The sequence below is a fragment of the Coenobita brevimanus genome, chromosome 100 (assembly GCF_032717465.1).
Source record: "Coenobita brevimanus isolate Jiangsu-jjx chromosome 100, ASM3271746v2, whole genome shotgun sequence".
Classification (NCBI taxonomy): domain Eukaryota; kingdom Metazoa; phylum Arthropoda; class Malacostraca; order Decapoda; family Coenobitidae; genus Coenobita; species Coenobita brevimanus.
In genome coordinates, this window is record NC_137053.1 from 53,160,112 (window position 1) to 53,177,952 (window position 17,841).

The following is a 17,841-nucleotide window of genomic DNA, read 5'->3' on the forward strand; positions in this document are numbered from 1 at the left end:
TTTGTTTTAATCATTGTACGAAAAATTCGTGGATAACTGAAATCGCGTGAAAAAAGTTCGCGTGAATTAAGGGCTTGCTTACCTGTATATGTATGTGTGTATATATATATATATATATATATATATATATATATATATATATATACATATATATATATATATATATATATATATATATATATATATATAATGATGGTCAGCAAAACCAGGGTGATGATGTACATGATTTATTATTGGTGACGTTTCGGTTTTATAAGACAAACCATCTTCATACCTAAAACAAAAATAAAAATACACAAAATAGAAAATAAACCAATATATAATTTTCTCATCTTCCACAGAATAAAATAACAGGGAACAGAGCAGGTCATATGAAATAAAATTACAATACAACAATTTACCAGCTAAAAACAGAGCAACTGTGTAGAGGAGTCGTGTGAGCCAAGGGATGGTCGTAGCTCTGCCGTTAGTAGAGACTCCGCTATAAGTCTAGTCAAGTCATCTCGTGCAGTGAACAAAATTCGAAAGTTCTGGTTATTTATAGGGTGACTTTCCGAATCTAAATGATTTCGAACTGCAGAAAATGATGGTTTCGAGATTGGGAGTCCTGTCCTATGAGACCTTCCCTGATGCTCGGCAATCCTGGTAGCTAGATGGCGCTTAGTTTGACCAATATAGGATGCATTACAGCAACCACACTGCAATCGATACACCACCGAGGACTGCAGGGCATCCAGGATATGGTCTTTAAACATGAAACAGATTTAAACACCACCCTCAACGATATCTGCGGATAAAAGTCGTGAATTGGTTTGATTATCCTGTTACGTAAAAAATTTGATTTAGGACCTAAATACTGTACTGAAAAATAAACTTTAGCTTTCTCAACGGTGTGAATTTTTTTCAAAGTATTGGTTCTTAATTTAGTTAGCTGTATTCCAATATACTTATCTACAAATTTAGTTGGGAATCCATTGTGGTACAAGGCTTTCCTCAGAAACTGCAGCTCATTATGTAGAGAAAAATATGAGGAGCATAAAGGATTAAATTACGTTTATATTGGAGGGGAACGTTTGAGTTAAATTTAGTAGTTAATCCTGTATATATAGGTTTCCTGTATACTGACATTGTAAAAGTTCCTTCTGTTCTCTCTGTGCAAATATCTAAAACGGGGAGTTTATTATTTTGCTCCGTTTCACAGGTAAACTATATTTTTATGTTTAGAATAAAAATATACAGTTTTTATGTTTAGAATAAAAATATACAGTTTACCTGTGAAACGGAGCAAAATAATAAACTCGCCTTTTTAGATATTTGCACAGAGAGAACAGAAGGAACTTTTACAACGTCAGTATACAGGAAACCTACATATACAGGATTAACTACTAAATTTAAATCAAACGTTCCCCTCCAATATAAACGTAATTTAATTCTAACTCTGATGACTAGGGCCTATAATTTATGCTCCTCATATTTTTCTCTACATAATGAGCTGCAGTTTCTGAGGAAAACCTTGTACCACAATGGATTCCCAAGTAAATTTGTAGATAAGTATATTGGAATACAGCTAACTAAATTAAGAACCAATACTTTGAAAAAAATTCACACCGTTGAGAAAGTCAAAGTTTATTTTTCAGTACAGTATTTAGGTCCTAAATCAAATTTTTTACGTAACAGGATAATCAAACTAATTCACGACTTTTATCCGCAGATATCGTTGAGGGTGGTGTTTAAATCTCCCCAAATCCTGTCTCAGCGTTTCATGTTTAAAGACCGTGTCCCGGATGCCCTGCAGTCCTCGGTGGTGTATCGATTTCAGTGTGGTTGCTGTAATGCATCCTATATTGGTCAAACTAAGTGCCATCTAGCTACCAGGATTGCCGAGCATCAGGGAAGGTCTCATAGGACAGGACTCCCAATCTCGAAACCATCATTTTCTGCAGTTCGAAATCATTCAGATTCGGAAAGTCACCCTATAAATAACCAGAACTTTCGAATTTTGTTCACTGCACAAGATGACTTGACTAGACTTATAGCGGAGTCTCTACTAACGGCAGAGCTACGACCATCCCTTGGCTCACACGACTCCTCTACACAGTTGCTCTGTTTTTAGCTGGTAAATTGTTGTATTGTAATTTTATTTCATATGACCTGCTCTGTTCTCTGTTATTTTATTCTGTGGAAGATGAGAAAATTATATATTGGTTTATTTTCTATTTTGTGTATTTTTATTTTTGTTTTAGGTATGAAGATGGTTTGTCTTATAAAACCGAAACGTCACCAATAATAAATCATGTACATCATCACTCTGGTTTTGCTGGCCATCATTAGATTCCGCTTCCCACAGCACGAAAGTATCGCTAATATATATATATATATATATATATATATATATATATATACAGTAATCTCTCCACTATCCGACGTAATAGAGCCAAAGGCATGTCCAGAGAGTGAGCACCAGCCTCCTGGACTTGTACTTATGGACCCTAACTCAGAAAAACACCTATACAACTCCCTCTGGACATGCATAGCACCTATTTAAGACCCAATTGACACCAATAAGGGACATAAAAGACTGAAATAAATGCAAAAGAACCATTAAATGAGGTTTTTGAGGTATTTTTATACAATATTAAACATTCTGGGTACTTACAAGTCCCTGGCTCCTGGACTGGTATTTACGGACCCTAACCTAGCCTAACTCTGAAAAACACCTCCCTACTGCACATGCATAGCACTTAAGACACTACATATTCACACCAATAAGGGACATAAAAGAGTGAAATGAGGTGTTTGAGGTAAGTACAGTATGGAAAATACAGTACAGTACAGTATGAAACATTCTGCATACTTACAGCAAGTCCATGGCCATCTCGATGAATAACCGCCTTCTCTCAGATTCTGACAGTAAGAAGGATTTCCTGAAGCACTTGCAGTACACTGTTCATGAAGTCTTGCACTTAACTTAGTCATTCGCACTCAGAAGTCAATTCTACTTACACTGCGCACTCTTGTCTTACTTATGCTCCATTGTAACTTAATAAGTGTTGCACTCTGCACTTTAAGTCTTTCCACTCATAAAACCATTTTCTAAACAAAATACATTCAAGTTAATTTACATTATATTTACAGTCCAAAAATTGTTTGTCTTTTCACTCAAATTTCTAATTTCTTAACAATACTGTATGCACTGTTTTTCTTTCACTGCACAACACTAAATTCCCATGTGGTCTAGTGGAGAAGTTCTTGCCGTTTAATCGCTGTCAGAGTCTGAGAGTGTCACAGGGAGGTGACCTAGGGGTGCGTCGTTGGGTCGTGGTGATGGCGTACCCACTGCAGAGGACTCTGAAGATAGACGCAAACTCACGTTGAGAGGTGACTCCACCGTGGCTGATGTGCTGGGCTGTGGCTCGGAGCATGAGGGCCTGTCTTGGGGAGGCAACGGAGTGGAGCCAGGGCTGGGCACAGCGGGGGTCACGGGCCTGAGAAAGCTGTCAATCGTTGATTGACGCAAGGAATGACGATTCTGACGATTAATGATGCGCTGCCTGAAAGCACGCACTTCCTCCACAAGTCCCAAGGGCCCCATCTCCCTGTCACAGTCCGGGTGTTCCAGTTAGTCCAGAACGAACTCTAGGTGTTTCCCGAGTGCGCTCAGCTTGGGGATGGTTGGAGTAGTGTCATGCTGAGAGGAGTCCGCATCATCGTCGCCGTCCTCGTCAGAATCTTCAAGCTGGGTATTGACACCTGCAACTGAATATGCGATCTCGATATCAGACAGGGTCTGATACCCAGGATCGCCCTCGTCGTCATCCAACCACTCACGTACTTCATCCGCATCAACATCGTCCCCATGCACACGTAGACGTGCATGGAAGTCATCCACGTCGAAACCTAGAAAATCATGCTCCACATCTGTTCCAAGAAGCAAACGAGACCAACAATTTTCTAGAGTCTTGACGGGGATTTCCTTCCATGCACTGGCCCAGTTGTAAATGGCAGACTTGATGTTGTAGCGGCGAAGGTTTTCCAAAGACCGCTGGCCTCGCGTCTCCCGTCCCTCCCTGCGCTCGTCCTCGTCCTCAAGAACAACCATCACCTCGTCCAGGAACTTCAGTCGGTATAGCCGCTTCATTGCCACGATCACTCTTTGGTCCATTGGTTGGATGAGACCAGTAGTATTAGGTGGCAGAAACATGCACCTAATGCGGCCATTCTCAGCCACTAAGTCCTTGTCGCACGGGTGGGCAGGTGCATTGTCGGGGAGAAGGAGGGACTGTACCTGGTTGAGTGGGATTCCCAGTTTCTCCGTCTGGTAATCTATGACCTCCTCGACGAAATGGCGGTGGAACCAGTCTTTGCAGATGTGGGCTGTGAACCATACCTTCAAGAAATGGTACCAGATGACAGGAAGGACATCCATCACCCCACGAAGACACCGAGGCTGCTTTGCACAGCCAACAATAACGGGCTTAAGCCGGTGCATCCCGTTAGCATTAGCACAACACAAAGCAGATAGCCTTTGCTTGGAGAGCTTGCAGCCAGGTACACACTTCTCCGCCTCTTCGGCTAGAGTGTTCGTAGGCAAAGAGCGATAGAATAAACCAGTTTCGTCAGCGTTGTAGACTTGACCGAGAGGGAGGCCCTCCCTGTCGATCAAGCCCTTAACCTTGTGCCGAAACTCCTCTACTCCATCCTCGTTAGCGTCCAAAGCTTCGCCATGAGACTTACGGTTGGTAAGGCCATGTTGTAACTTGAACGCGAAGAGCCAACCCTCGGATGCCTTGAAGTCTAGGGCGTCGTGAAGCCTTGCGAACTTCTCAGCAGCAGCCTTCAGCTCCGTACCACGTACCATCACACCAGCAGTACGTTGCTATCGATACCAAATCAACGTGGAGCGGTCAACTTCAGCAAACTTGGGAGTAAACATCATCTTCCTCTCCACGTTGCGTTTGCTTTTCGACGAGAAGTCAGCCGTGTACCGCATGAGTTTGTCTCGGGATCTCTTAATATCAAACAAAGTAGATTGGGCTAGGTTGAACTCACGAAGGATGCGTGACGAAGATCATCCCGCATCTACTTTCTCCAATATCTCCCTCTTCTTCTCCAGAGTCAAAACCACTCTCTTCCTCTTCTCAGGCAGCGGGGCCATCATCACACACACAAAGGAGAGGCACGAGAGCAGCAGGAGTGCCTGCAGCAGGTAAGGCACCACCACAAAAGCGAGCATTTGGGCAGCCATGACGACGAGCGTACACTCACGACAAAAGACGGGCGGAAAGTGGGAAGGATGCAGGGGTGCTCTAGTGGACGTTGGAGGAATGACGCATCAAAACAAAGTTGTCCCGCGCCGCGCACACCAAGTTCAAATTACAGGCGGGAAAAAGTCGGATTTTTTTCGAATTTCTTGCAGTTTTCGGACCATTTTGTGAATATTGGATCCAGGGACGATTATGGCCGGTAAGTGGGGATCTCCGGAGTGTGGCCGTCCGGATAGTATAGGGATTAATATATATATATATTGTTACGCTGTCCGCCTGTCCGTTCCCATGGGTGCAGCCGTTACAGCTGGGCTAGGGGATTATGCAGTATCCGGGTCATTCGCGGACTTTAAATTAGCGAGTGTTACAAGTTCTTTTGTTTCTTTCGTTCGTGCCACTGAGGGCAATTTTATTTAATACCATGCTGAGAATGCATTTGATTATTTTGATTGTCTTATGTGAGCCACCAGTATATTTGATGTTTTGCTTGCATTAGAAGTACCAATTCATTGTAGAGAGAGAGAAGGGCACAAATTTAAGTTCCTTATTAATTAATCTGATTCATGCGTTCACGCTTGGCTGCACACGAGCCTAGCATTCGTCCAGTGTCTTCCCAACCAGCTTCTGCATCGTGTGTGTGTGTACACTCTCTTTCTCCCCAGTCGTTTTTGTGCCGAGCTGGCGTTTTCATTTTTCATTTTATTCTTTTGTTTGCTGACTGAGGGAAGTAGCTATTTTATTTGATTTGTGTGACCGTGTTGTCTTTGGAGGGGCAGGCTGGCTCACCGTGGTCCTCTCGCTGCCTTTATTAACGTTCCCCAACACGCGTACATACACACACACCCCTAACCCCTACACAGTTCAATCCCACCTCCTTGCACAAGGCTAGTGAGAACTATCGTGAGCTATCAACTGCATTCCCCCTTGGACACGGGTTAAGTAGAAATTCGTCACCACCGGAAATAAGTGGGAGGTGTTCCTGTAGACTGTCTCGGGCGGTATTATTTCCGGTAATGACGATAGTAGGCTAGATCCAAAGGTAGGCTGTTCCGTTTTATTATCAAAGTACAGAGTGTTGCGTACTTAAGTGATAATTCTTCCGTTGCGCAGTTTTTCTCTAGTTTACGGAGTGTGAGTGCCGGGGTCTGCATTATTTTCACAACGCAGTGGAGGCCGATCATCTAAAACTACCTTGTTGTCTTTTTGTAATAGCCCCGGGCTGGCGCTACCGTAACAGTGGCGACCTCACATCAGGATATCCTAACAGTGCCTTCTTCTTGCTAGGATATCATTACCTTGGCGTTCTTTGTGCTTTGAGGTGAAGTTGAGTGTGAAGTTTCTCAGTCAGCATTAGTTATTTCATTATTCAGTACTGCCACTGAATTGTCGCCATGGAGTCACGCGTGTCTACACCAGAAGGCGTACGTGCTGAGTCACCTGTGGATAAGGAAAATATGGAACAACGAGAGGCACATAGCAAAGGTACTCCCCGTGTGAGCCCTGTGTTTAACTATGGTGCTGAGCTGCCTCGTTTCGCTATCCCACCATCACCATCTGTGATGCCGCCGAGCCAGTTTACAGCAGTTGCCCCAGGTATGTCTAGTGCTTTCCCTGGAGTTGTTCATTCCACTCCCATATACCCTGGAGTCTTGTCACCGGAGGCTCAGTTGCAGTTGGAGTTGAAAAAGATGGAGATGGAAATGCAGCGTGCAAGAGAGAAAGAAGAGAGGGAGATGCAGCGTGCAAGAGAGAAAGAAGAGATGGAGATGCAGCGTGCAAGAGAGAAAGATGAGATGGAGATGCAGCTGGAGATGCAGCGTGAAAAAATGCAATTTGAGCTGGAGAAGACTCGCTTGGAGGTGACTGCTAAAAGGTCTACTTCAGATACCCAAACCTCAGGCCGTGCAGAGGATAGGGAGAGTTGGCTCTCAAGGAGTCTGAAATTAGTGCCAGCATTTGATGAATTGAAGGTGACAGAATGGTTTGTCAGGTTTGAAAAGAAGGCTAGGGAGTTTGAGTGGCCCAGGCAGCGCTGGGTGGGCTTGGTATCTAATGTGCTGAAGGGAAAAGCTTTGGAAGCGTATAATAGGATGAGCCCTGAGGATGTAGATGATTATGATGAATTTAAAGCAGCCATTCTGAAGGCATATGAACTTAGACCAGAGGCTTATCGGTTGTTGTTCCGTGGTGCTCGGAAAAGACCTGCTGACACCTCTATGGCCTACGCCAGGTATCTGGAGGAGACGTTAGACGAGTGGTTGCTGAGTGAGAGCGCCACTTCGTATAACGAGGTGCATGAACTGCTTTTGATGGAACATTTTACCAACATGGCTGACAAAGAAATTGGTGTTAAAATTAGGGAGAAGAGATTTAAGACCTTGAAGGAAGCAGCGACGTGGGCTGATGACCGGGTGTTGGCCTTGCGGAGTATGGGGGTCAAGTATGCTAATTTTCAGCATTCCAGGGAGAGGACTGTGAGTGGTCCGGCCTGGGATAAATCTCCCGTGAATCAGTCCAAGGGAAGTCCAGAGGAGAAAAGGAATTCAGGGAGAAAGAGCCCCGTATCCAGTTCGAAGCTACTTTGTTACTTTTGCAAACAGAGTGGGCACATCAAGCCTACCTGTCCTAAGTGGAAGGCCTCCCAAAATGCCAAACCAGTGGCACTAGTTGTAGGTTCGAGTCAGGTGAACGAGAGGAGTTGGGAGAGTGGTAACGGTGAGGGAGAAGTCTGTGGAAAGCTGGAGTGCAGCCGGCTGTGCTCGCAGCCAGCTCAGGCTGAAAAAGTTACCCAACATGCTATGCCACCTCCGGATGAACTGCCTCAGAAATCGTCCCTAGACTGGTGTAAACCTTTTATGTGTCACGGCAGAGTGAAAATTCATGGGATCAGTTATCCAGTTACTGTGGTTCGTGATACCGGTGCACAACAGTCTGTGTGCAGAAACGTGACTGGAGGGCCTGTAAACTCAGGGAAGTATGTGCTGTGTAGAGGCACGAATTCAGATGAATACTATGATTATGTTCATGTGGAACTCGATTGCCCCATTGTTCAGGCTGCAGCTCAAGTAGCTGTTGCTGATGTAATGCCAGTAGAGGGGATTGATTTTCTGCTGGGGAACGACCTGGCTGGGGAGAAAGTATTTCCATCTCTTCCCCCACCAGTTGTTGTGGCAGAGAAGTGTTTTGCCGCCCCAGACATTGGTATTGAAGTTGATGCAGAAGTGGAAGCCATGTTCCCGGTCTGTGCAATTACAAGATCTATGGCACAGGTTGCAGCCTGGGAGGAAGAACTGGCAAAGTCACAGGTTCTTGGGGTCGACTGTGATGAGGCAGGGCCACCAATGGAGGAACCTAGTGAGCAGGGTGTTGCTGTGGTGGGTGAGGAGAGTGGGAATGCGTGCATGGGCGCTGCCTCACTTCCCACTCAGGACACTAGAGGTGGTGCTGAGTGTGTCTGTGTGGAGACTGAACCCAGCCCACCGACTGAATTAGAAGAATTTCAGGACACTGGGGTTGACTGCAGGGATGCAGGACCACCGTCAAATGCGCCTGAGGAACAGAGTGTCATTGTTGAGGGTAAGGGTGATGATGATGTCAGTGTGGAGTCTGATATTCCTCCCCCTGTCGAGTGTGCTAGAGGTGGCGCTGAGATTGATCGCCCTTTGCAATCCAGTGTCCCAACCAGTCCCTTATCTCAGTCCTCAGTAGAGCTGGCGGGTGTTGGTCCAGCAGAATTGAGGGTGAAGCAACAGGAGGATGTAACATTACAGCCCTTGTTTGCTCAAGTAGGGGAAGAAAGAATTATGGAGTGTGGTAAGGAGGAGTTCCTGATTAAAGACAATGTTTTACATCGCCGAAAGACGCCCACTGGCGCCACGGTGGATGGAGGAGTGGGTGAGTTAGTGCAGGTGGTGGTGCCTGTGCAATATAGGGTGCCGTTAATACAGTTAGCACATGAGGGACCTTTAGCAGGTCACCTGGGAAATAGAAAGACAGTGCAGTGCTTAAGATATAACTTTTGGTGGCCAAGTATGCCGGGACAAGTTGCTGCGTACATCAAGAGCTGTCATACGTGTCAGATAGTGGGCAAGCCTAATCAAGTTCTTCCTGTGGCCCCTTTGACTCCCATTCCTGCAGTTGAACCTCCGTTTACCCGGGTAATCATTGATATCGTGGGCCCTTTACCTCCTACTTCTACTGGAAACAAGTGTTTGTTAACCATAATGGATGTTACAACGCGATACCCAGAGGCTATACCAATCAGAAGCATGCAGGCGAAGTCAGTAGTCAAGCAAATTATCCTGTTCTTTACTCATTTTGGCCTGCCCAAGGAGTTGCAGTCAGACCGTGGAGTGAATTTTACATCTAATTTGTTTAAGCAGACAATGACAGAGTTGGGCATCAAGCACATTTTGTCCAGTGCCTACCATCCGCAGTCATAAGGTGCCCTGGAAAGGCATCATCAGACCTTTAAGACAATGCTGCGCACTTTCTCCTATGATAGTGGAAAGGATTGGGACCTAGCAGTACCCTTTGTTATGTCTGCAGTGAGAGAGGTACCAACTGAGTCATTAGGGTTTTCACCCAATGAGTTAGTGTTTGGGCACAGAGTTCGTGGTCCCTTGGATGTGGTGCGAGAGGCCTGGAGTAACAACAAATCTGGCAACCAGGAATCCATGCTTGACTATGTCCGCCGCACTCGGGAGAGACTGCATTGCGCTTTAGAGCTTGCCCGTGACCATCTAATTGGGGCTCAAGCGAAAATGAAGGCTCATTACGATATGAAGGTCAGAAGTCGTGAGTTTAAGCAAGGAGATGAAGGTTTGGCACTGCTGCCCATGCAAGGAAAACCTCTGGCGGCTAGATTCAGTGGTCCTTATATTGTGAAGAAGAGAGTTGGGGAACTTGACTATCTAATTGTTACCCCAGATAGGCGGAAGAGTACTCAGTTGTGCCACATTAATATGTTGAAGCCATACTACCGCCCAGTTGATTCTCACTGTGGGATGACTGCTGATGTCTCTCACCTGGGATGTGAAGGACGGGGAAGGGAGAACGTGGCATCAAAGGAACGTGCTGTGGAGGGAGTTGTTGGTGCCGGTGATGTGAGTAGTGGACCAGGGTTACAGCCACAGTCCCTAGAAGGTGACTTTGGAGTGGACGTTGAGGGAACCAGGGATAAAAGCGCTCCTGTAGTTTTGGCGGTTGGTAGTGAGTTGGAGGAGCAGGAGGAAGTGCTTAGTCATGGTGAGATGTTACCAGCTGACCTATGGGAGGGCAATGGTTATGCAGCTCTGGTGGAGAAATTGCGACACCTTGATCCAGTAAAGCGAGAAGAGCTGTGCAACAGATTATGGAAACATCCGTAAGTTTTTGGAGATTCACCGGGATTGACAACTTGGGCTACTCATGACATTGACGTTGGGGATAGTAAGCCTGTAAAATTAGCTCCCTACTGCATCAACCCTGTCAGACAGAAAGCTCTCGATAATGAGATCAAGTATATGTTGGGCCATGGATTGATCAAGAGGAGTTTCAGTGAGTGGAGTTCACCAGTTACCTTGCAGCCGAAGCCAGATGGGAAGGTTAGGTTGTGTGTGGACTTCCGGAAGGTTAACTCACTGTCTAAGACCGATGCGTATCCCTTGCCTCGGGTCGATGACTCCGTGGACAAGGTGGGAAATGCCACTTATATCACCAAACTTGACTTAGTAAAAGGATACTGGCAGGTCCCGCTGACGGAACGGGCTAAACAAGTGGCTAGCTTTGTTGTCAGTGGTGCAGTATATCAGTGCCAGGTGATGCCTTATGGACTGAAGAATGCTCCAGCCACTTTCCAGAGGCTTATGGATAAAGTGGTGGATGGCATACCTAATTGTGTCGTTTACATCGATGATGTCATTGTGTATGACACCAAGTGGGAGGAGCACCTTGATCATGTGGAAATGCTCATTAAGCGGTTGGAGGAAGCTGGCTTAGTAGTCAACTTGGACAAGCGCGAGTTCGTACGTGCTAAGGTCCAGTACCTTGGATTTGTTGTAGGACATGGGCAAGTGGCTCCACCTCGGGCTAAGGTGGATGCCATTTCCAACTTTGCAGCACCCCAGTGTCACCGTGCCCTCCAGCGATTTTGAGGCATGATCGGCTATTACAGAAGATTTATTGGAAATTACTCCACAGTGCTTGCCCCTCTTACTGACTTATTGCGCAAGGATAAGAAGTGGCAGTGGACGGCCGAGTGTGAGCAAGCTTTTACTACTGTTAAGTCTCCGCTGTGCCACCACCCTATATTGCGTGCACCAGATTTTGACAAATCTTTTGTGCTGGCAGTTGATGCTAGCCGAGTAGGGGTAGGAGCAGTGTTGATGCAGCCGGATGAGGGCCAGGTTGAACATCCCATATCATACTTCTCAAAGAAATTTAATAGAGCCCAGAAGAACTATTCCGTCATAGAGCAGGAGTTATTAGCGATTATCCTGGCCCTGCAACACTTTCCTGTCTACCTGCCCCCTTTTGGCCCTGTGATCAAGATTTATTCAGACCATCATCCCCTGCAGTTTTTGAACAAGTTTAAATTTAAGAACCAGCGTTTGACCCGCTGGAGTTTGCTTTTGCAAGAGTACAATTTAGAAGTTAGGCATATTAAAGGGATTGATAACGTAACTGCTGATTGTTTATCCAGGGAGGGGTCAGGGTCTTGATTCGAAAATTTTGATCCAGGGCTCAAAATTTTCCCTTGGGGAAGGGCGTGTTACGCTGTCCGCCTGTCCGTTCCCATGGGTGCAGCCATTACAGCTGGGCTAGGGGATTATGCAGTATCCGGGTCATTCGCGGACTTTAAAATAGCGAGTGTTACAAGTTCTTTTGTTTCTTTCGTTCGTGCCACTGAGGGCAATTTTATTTAATACCATGCTGAGAATGCATTTGATTATTTTGATTGTCTTACGTGAGCTACCAGTATATTTGATGTTTTGCTTGCATCAGAAGTACCAATTCATTGTAGAGAGAGAGAGGGGCACGAATTTAAGTTCCTTATTAATTAATTTGATTCATGCGTTCACGCTTGGCTGCACACGAGCCTAGCATTCGTCCAGTGTCTTCCCAACCAGCTTCTGCATCGTGTGTGTGTGTACACTCTCTCTCTCCCCAGTCATTTTTGTGGCGAGCTGGCGTTTTCATTTAAGTTCATTTTATTCTTTTGTTTGCTGACTGAGGGAAGTAGCTATTTTATTTGATTTGTGTGACCGTGTTGTCTTTGGAGGGGCAGGCTGGCTCACCGTGGTCCTCTCGCTGCCTTTATTAACGTTCCCCAACACACGTACATACACACACACCCCTAACCCCTACACAGTTCAATCCCATCTCCTTGCACAAGGCTAGTGAGAACTATCGTGAGCTATCAACTGCGTTCCCCCTTGGACACAGGTTAAGTAGAAATTCGTCACCACCAGAAATAAGTGGGAGGTGTTCCTGTAGACTGTCTCGGGCGGTATTATTTCCGGTAGTGACGATAGTAGGCTAGATACAAAGGTAGGCTGTTCCGTTTTACTATCAAAGTACAGAGCGTTGCGTACTTAAGTGATAATTCTTCCGTTGCGCAGTTTTTCTCTAGTTTACGGAGTGTGAGCGCCGGGGTCTGCGTTATTTTCACAACGCAGTGGAGGCCGATCATCTAAAACTACCTTGTTGTCTTTTTGTAATAGCCCCGGGCTGGCGCTACCGTAACAATATTTATATATCTATATATATATATATATATATATATATATATACGTATATATATATATATATATATATATATATATATATATATATATATATATATATATATATACGTATATATATATATATATATATATATATATATATATATATATATATATATATATATATATATATATATATATATATATATATATATATATATATATATATATGTATATATATACTGTATATATATATATATATATATATATATATATATATATATATATATGTATATATATACTGTATATATATATATATATATATATATATATATATATATATATATATATATATATATATATATATATATATATATATATATATATATATATATATATATATATATATATAAATATATATATATATATATATATATATATATATATATATATATATATATATATATATATATATATATATATATATATATATGTAGTATATATATATATATATATATATATATAAATATATAGTAATCACTCTAATATCCAGACGCCCAATATCCGAACATCCCCACTATCCGGACATAAGAATGTTTCATACTGTACTTTTTTCCATTCTATACTTACCTCATTTCACTCTTTAATGTCCTTTATTGGTGTGAATAGGGTGTTAGGAGCTAGGCATGTGCAGCAGGAAGGTGTTTTTCTGAGTTAGGCTAGGTTAGGGTCCATAAGTACCAGTCCAGGAGCCAGTCACCAGAATGTTTATTATTGTATGAACCTACTTCTGAACCCTCATTTTATGTTTCTTTTGCATTTATTTCAGTCATTGATGTGCCTTATTGGTGTGATTTGGGTCTTAAATAGGTGCTATGCATGTCCAGAGGGAGTTGTATAGGTGTTTCTCTGAGTTAGGTCCAAAAGTACAAGTCCATAAGCTGGGGCCCAATATCCGGACAGAACCAATATCCGGACCTACCTATGGCTCTATTACATCGGATATTGGAGCGATTACTGTATATATGTAGTGCCACACATATGATATTCATGTATGTATTTAGTAGTACTGTAATTTTAAGTTATGGTGTAACCTGAATATTAGTTTATAAGTTCCTACCCTAAGTAGTAATTCATATATTAATAACTACTGTATGGTTAACTCTATTTTTATATGTATGTATCTCTGTATCTATGCAGTGGGTGATGTAATTGTGGATGTTGAGCTATGGGAATTCCTTAGTCAAGCCGAGTAATGAAAGACACATGCGAGCAGCTTATCCCCTCCCTTTGTGCGTCATTGCCGGGCGCCGAGTTTAAACGTTAAACAGAGTAATGATGAATATACAATTCTTTCCGTAACCTAGTTGTGAAATGTTTGCTAATGAAGCTGCTAGAACACAAGTATGTAAGATTAGCAGCCCAAAAGGCCTAAATAATGTCATTTGTGAGGATTTAAAGTCCCGTTTATCTTGGCCGTCACTAGATGGCATGAGCTGCTCTCAGATTCAAATTGAGATAGTGATAGAATCAGTATCTAATTTAAGTAAGGATAAATCCCAAATTTTCCCCAATTCAATCAAAAGTCCTGGCGTCATGGGTACACTGCTAAATAAATTGTAAAGAGAATTGAAACCCCCCATATTTCAAAAACACCACCTCATTTGACTTGAGCAGTGGCATCCTTTAGTGCCCGACATGCCCCACTTGCTGCCCAGACATCGTGTGTAACAGACGTTCGTTTAGGTGAGTCGTCCACATTTCTTCTTCCTCCCCCTCTTTTTCTTTGTTTAATCCTTACTTATTATGAACTATGAGAAATAATATTGTTGAGAGTTTAACGTAGTGACTTGCTGCCCAGACATCGTGTGTAACAGACGTTCGTTTAGTCCCCTGACACCAGCGGCGACGACCGTGTGAGCACGCCATTATTCCCAAGTATTGCCCGTAGACTTTTACACTTACACTTGCACCACTCACGAGTTATTATTACAAACCGAAGGTAGTTGATGTGTTATTAATGATTCTATCAAGTGAATTTCTTTTTTTTGTAGATAAGGAATAGAAATATAAAAGTGATATGTTCTGTAACGGAAAGGAAAAATTCAAATTCCTTAACTGTTCTCTTTCTTTAAAATTAATTTATTAGAAAAAATATAATCAGGAGCGTGGAAGGGAACTTACTGATTGTGAGCAATAATGTGATATTTGAGTTGTACCTCGAGGCTAAACAAGCCCGAGTGATTGCGGTGTTCCTGGTGATTGTATTTCTTTTTTTTTAATTATTCCTCGAGGCTAGACAGGCCCGAGAGATGATGTATTTCTAGTGATTATATAACATTGTTGATGGTGAACTGTAAAAAAATACTGACTTGATGTGGGAACCGAGAAAATTATATGAGGAGAATACCTTATATGGGTGAAAGATGAACACAAATAATCATTCTTATTGATTCGAGGCTATGCCAGCCCGAACAGACAAATCATACCCGTAAAAGTGTCCATGTCTTGAGGCCATTGTTGGGCCCAAGAGTAACGGCCAAAAAAGAAAGTAAAGTACGACGACTCCATACCTCGCGTGTATCAAATTGTTTCGTCTGGTAATAATGTTAGAGGGATGATCACCCAAAGGTCTTAGTAACATTTACAATCTTCCCTCATACAAAAAAGGGTCATGTAATAAAAAAATGTTTTTGTGGAAATTAACAGAATTATTAAAGTATTAGTATACCTAATCAAGGAAATTATGTCCTCAAGCCAAATTCACTCCCCTTCCAATTCAAGATTCCTTCGCTGAGGGAACGACAACCACCTGAGGTACCGACTAAATCTAAACTCGGCCAAAAACTACAAAGGCTACCACAATTCATTCTTTTCATAAATATTTACCATCCACTATATAAAGTCGAGTACCACTGGTATATCCATGGGTGAGCTGATCAATACCCACAACAGGTAAGAAAATACATACCCCTATCATCGTTACACTGGTGTCAGCCAGTGGCATAAAAATTCTTAGCATCACACTGGTGAATACCGGTGGGATAACAGGTCTTAACTTTACATATATATATATATATATATATCTATCTATCTATTGCCAGACGCCTCAGTCCCGTTTGGGGTGGCCACAAACAAATCGCCTCCAAGTCGCCCTGTCCCCCGCCATTTCACTGCCCTGCTCCCAACTCACACCCCCCTCTCTCATATACCTCTCCACCCCATCCCTCCATCTCATCCTCGGCCTCCCCCTCCCTCTTTCCCCCTCCACCTCACTCACATACACTCTCTTCGTCAGTCTTTCACCCTCCATCCTCTCCACATGGCCAAACCACCTCAGTGTGTTCCTCATAACGCTTCCTATCACATCCACATCAACACCACAACGCTCCTTTATATCCTCATTCGTCAGCCTGTCTCTCCATGTGACTCCACAGGCTCCTCTTAAATAACTCATTTCCACTGCTCTCACTCTTGACTTGTGTCCTTCCAACAACGTCCAAGCTTCACTTCCATATGTTAGAGTTGGTATCACAATACTGTCATGTAGTAACTTTTTCACTTCCATGCTCACTTCCCTGTTTCTTATCACTGCTTTCAAAGAACCAGCAACCTTTCTTCCCTGCTGTACCCTTTCAAGCACTTCACCCTCCAAACCTCCATCCTTACTCATCACACTACCCAAGTACTTAAAAGTACTCACATTTTCCAATTCCTCACCATCCAACCTCGCTGTACATTCACTGACTTCACCTCTCTCAAAGACCATCACTTTACTCTTCCCTACATTCACCTTTAGATTCCGTTTCTTACACACTCTCCCAAACTCATCCACCAAGCCTTGCAGCTCCCCTTCGTCTTCACTCAACAACACAGTATCATCTGCAAACAACAGCACAGGGAGTTTCCAAACACTATCCTCTCTCACCAGGGCCACTCCAACATCCACTACCCTACCTTGTACCTCTTTTATTACCCCCATCCATGTACAGATTGAACACCCATGGAGACATGACACATCCCTGTTTCAACCCAACTTTCAAAGAGAAAAATTCACTTAGTTCACCATCCACACGCACTGCAGCCTTCGCACCATCGTACATACTCTTCACAGCATTCAACAACTTCCCATCTACTCCATATATTCTTAACACTTTCCACAATCCTAGTCTATCCACCCTGTCATATGCTTTCTCCAAATCCATGAAAGCCGCATACAACTTCTTTCCCTTCTCTAGAAACTTTTCCACTAAAGATCTGAGAATGAATATCTGATCTACACAATCTTTTCCCTTCCTAAAGCCTCCCTGTTCTTCTCCAACTAATTCCTCTGTTCTTTCTCTAACTCTGTCAATAAGTATCCTACCATATATATATATATATATATATATATATATATATATATATATATATATATATATATATACATATATATATATATATATATATATATATATATATATATATATATATGTATATGTATATATATATATATATATATATATATATATATATATATATATATATATATCTGCATATACATATATATATATATATATATATATCTGATATATATAATATATATATATATATATATATATATATATATATATGCATATATATATATATATATATAAATATATATATATATATATATAAATATATATATAAATATATATATATATATATATATATATATATATATATACATAGATATATTTATACATATATATATATATATATATATATATATATATATATATATATATATATACCTGTATATATATATATATATACCGGGTTTATATACTGTATGTACATACATGCATTAAGATCTCGCACCTAATGAGTAATAGGTACCAAAAAACATT

General features: G+C 42.4%; 1 protein-coding gene across 4 annotated transcripts in view; it reads right to left on the bottom strand.

Moving 5' to 3' along the window:
* Positions 1-17,841, bottom strand: part of LOC145414592 (uncharacterized) — a 260,262-nt gene that overhangs the window by 142,885 nt on the left and 99,536 nt on the right. The gene's annotated exons all lie outside the window — the stretch shown is intronic.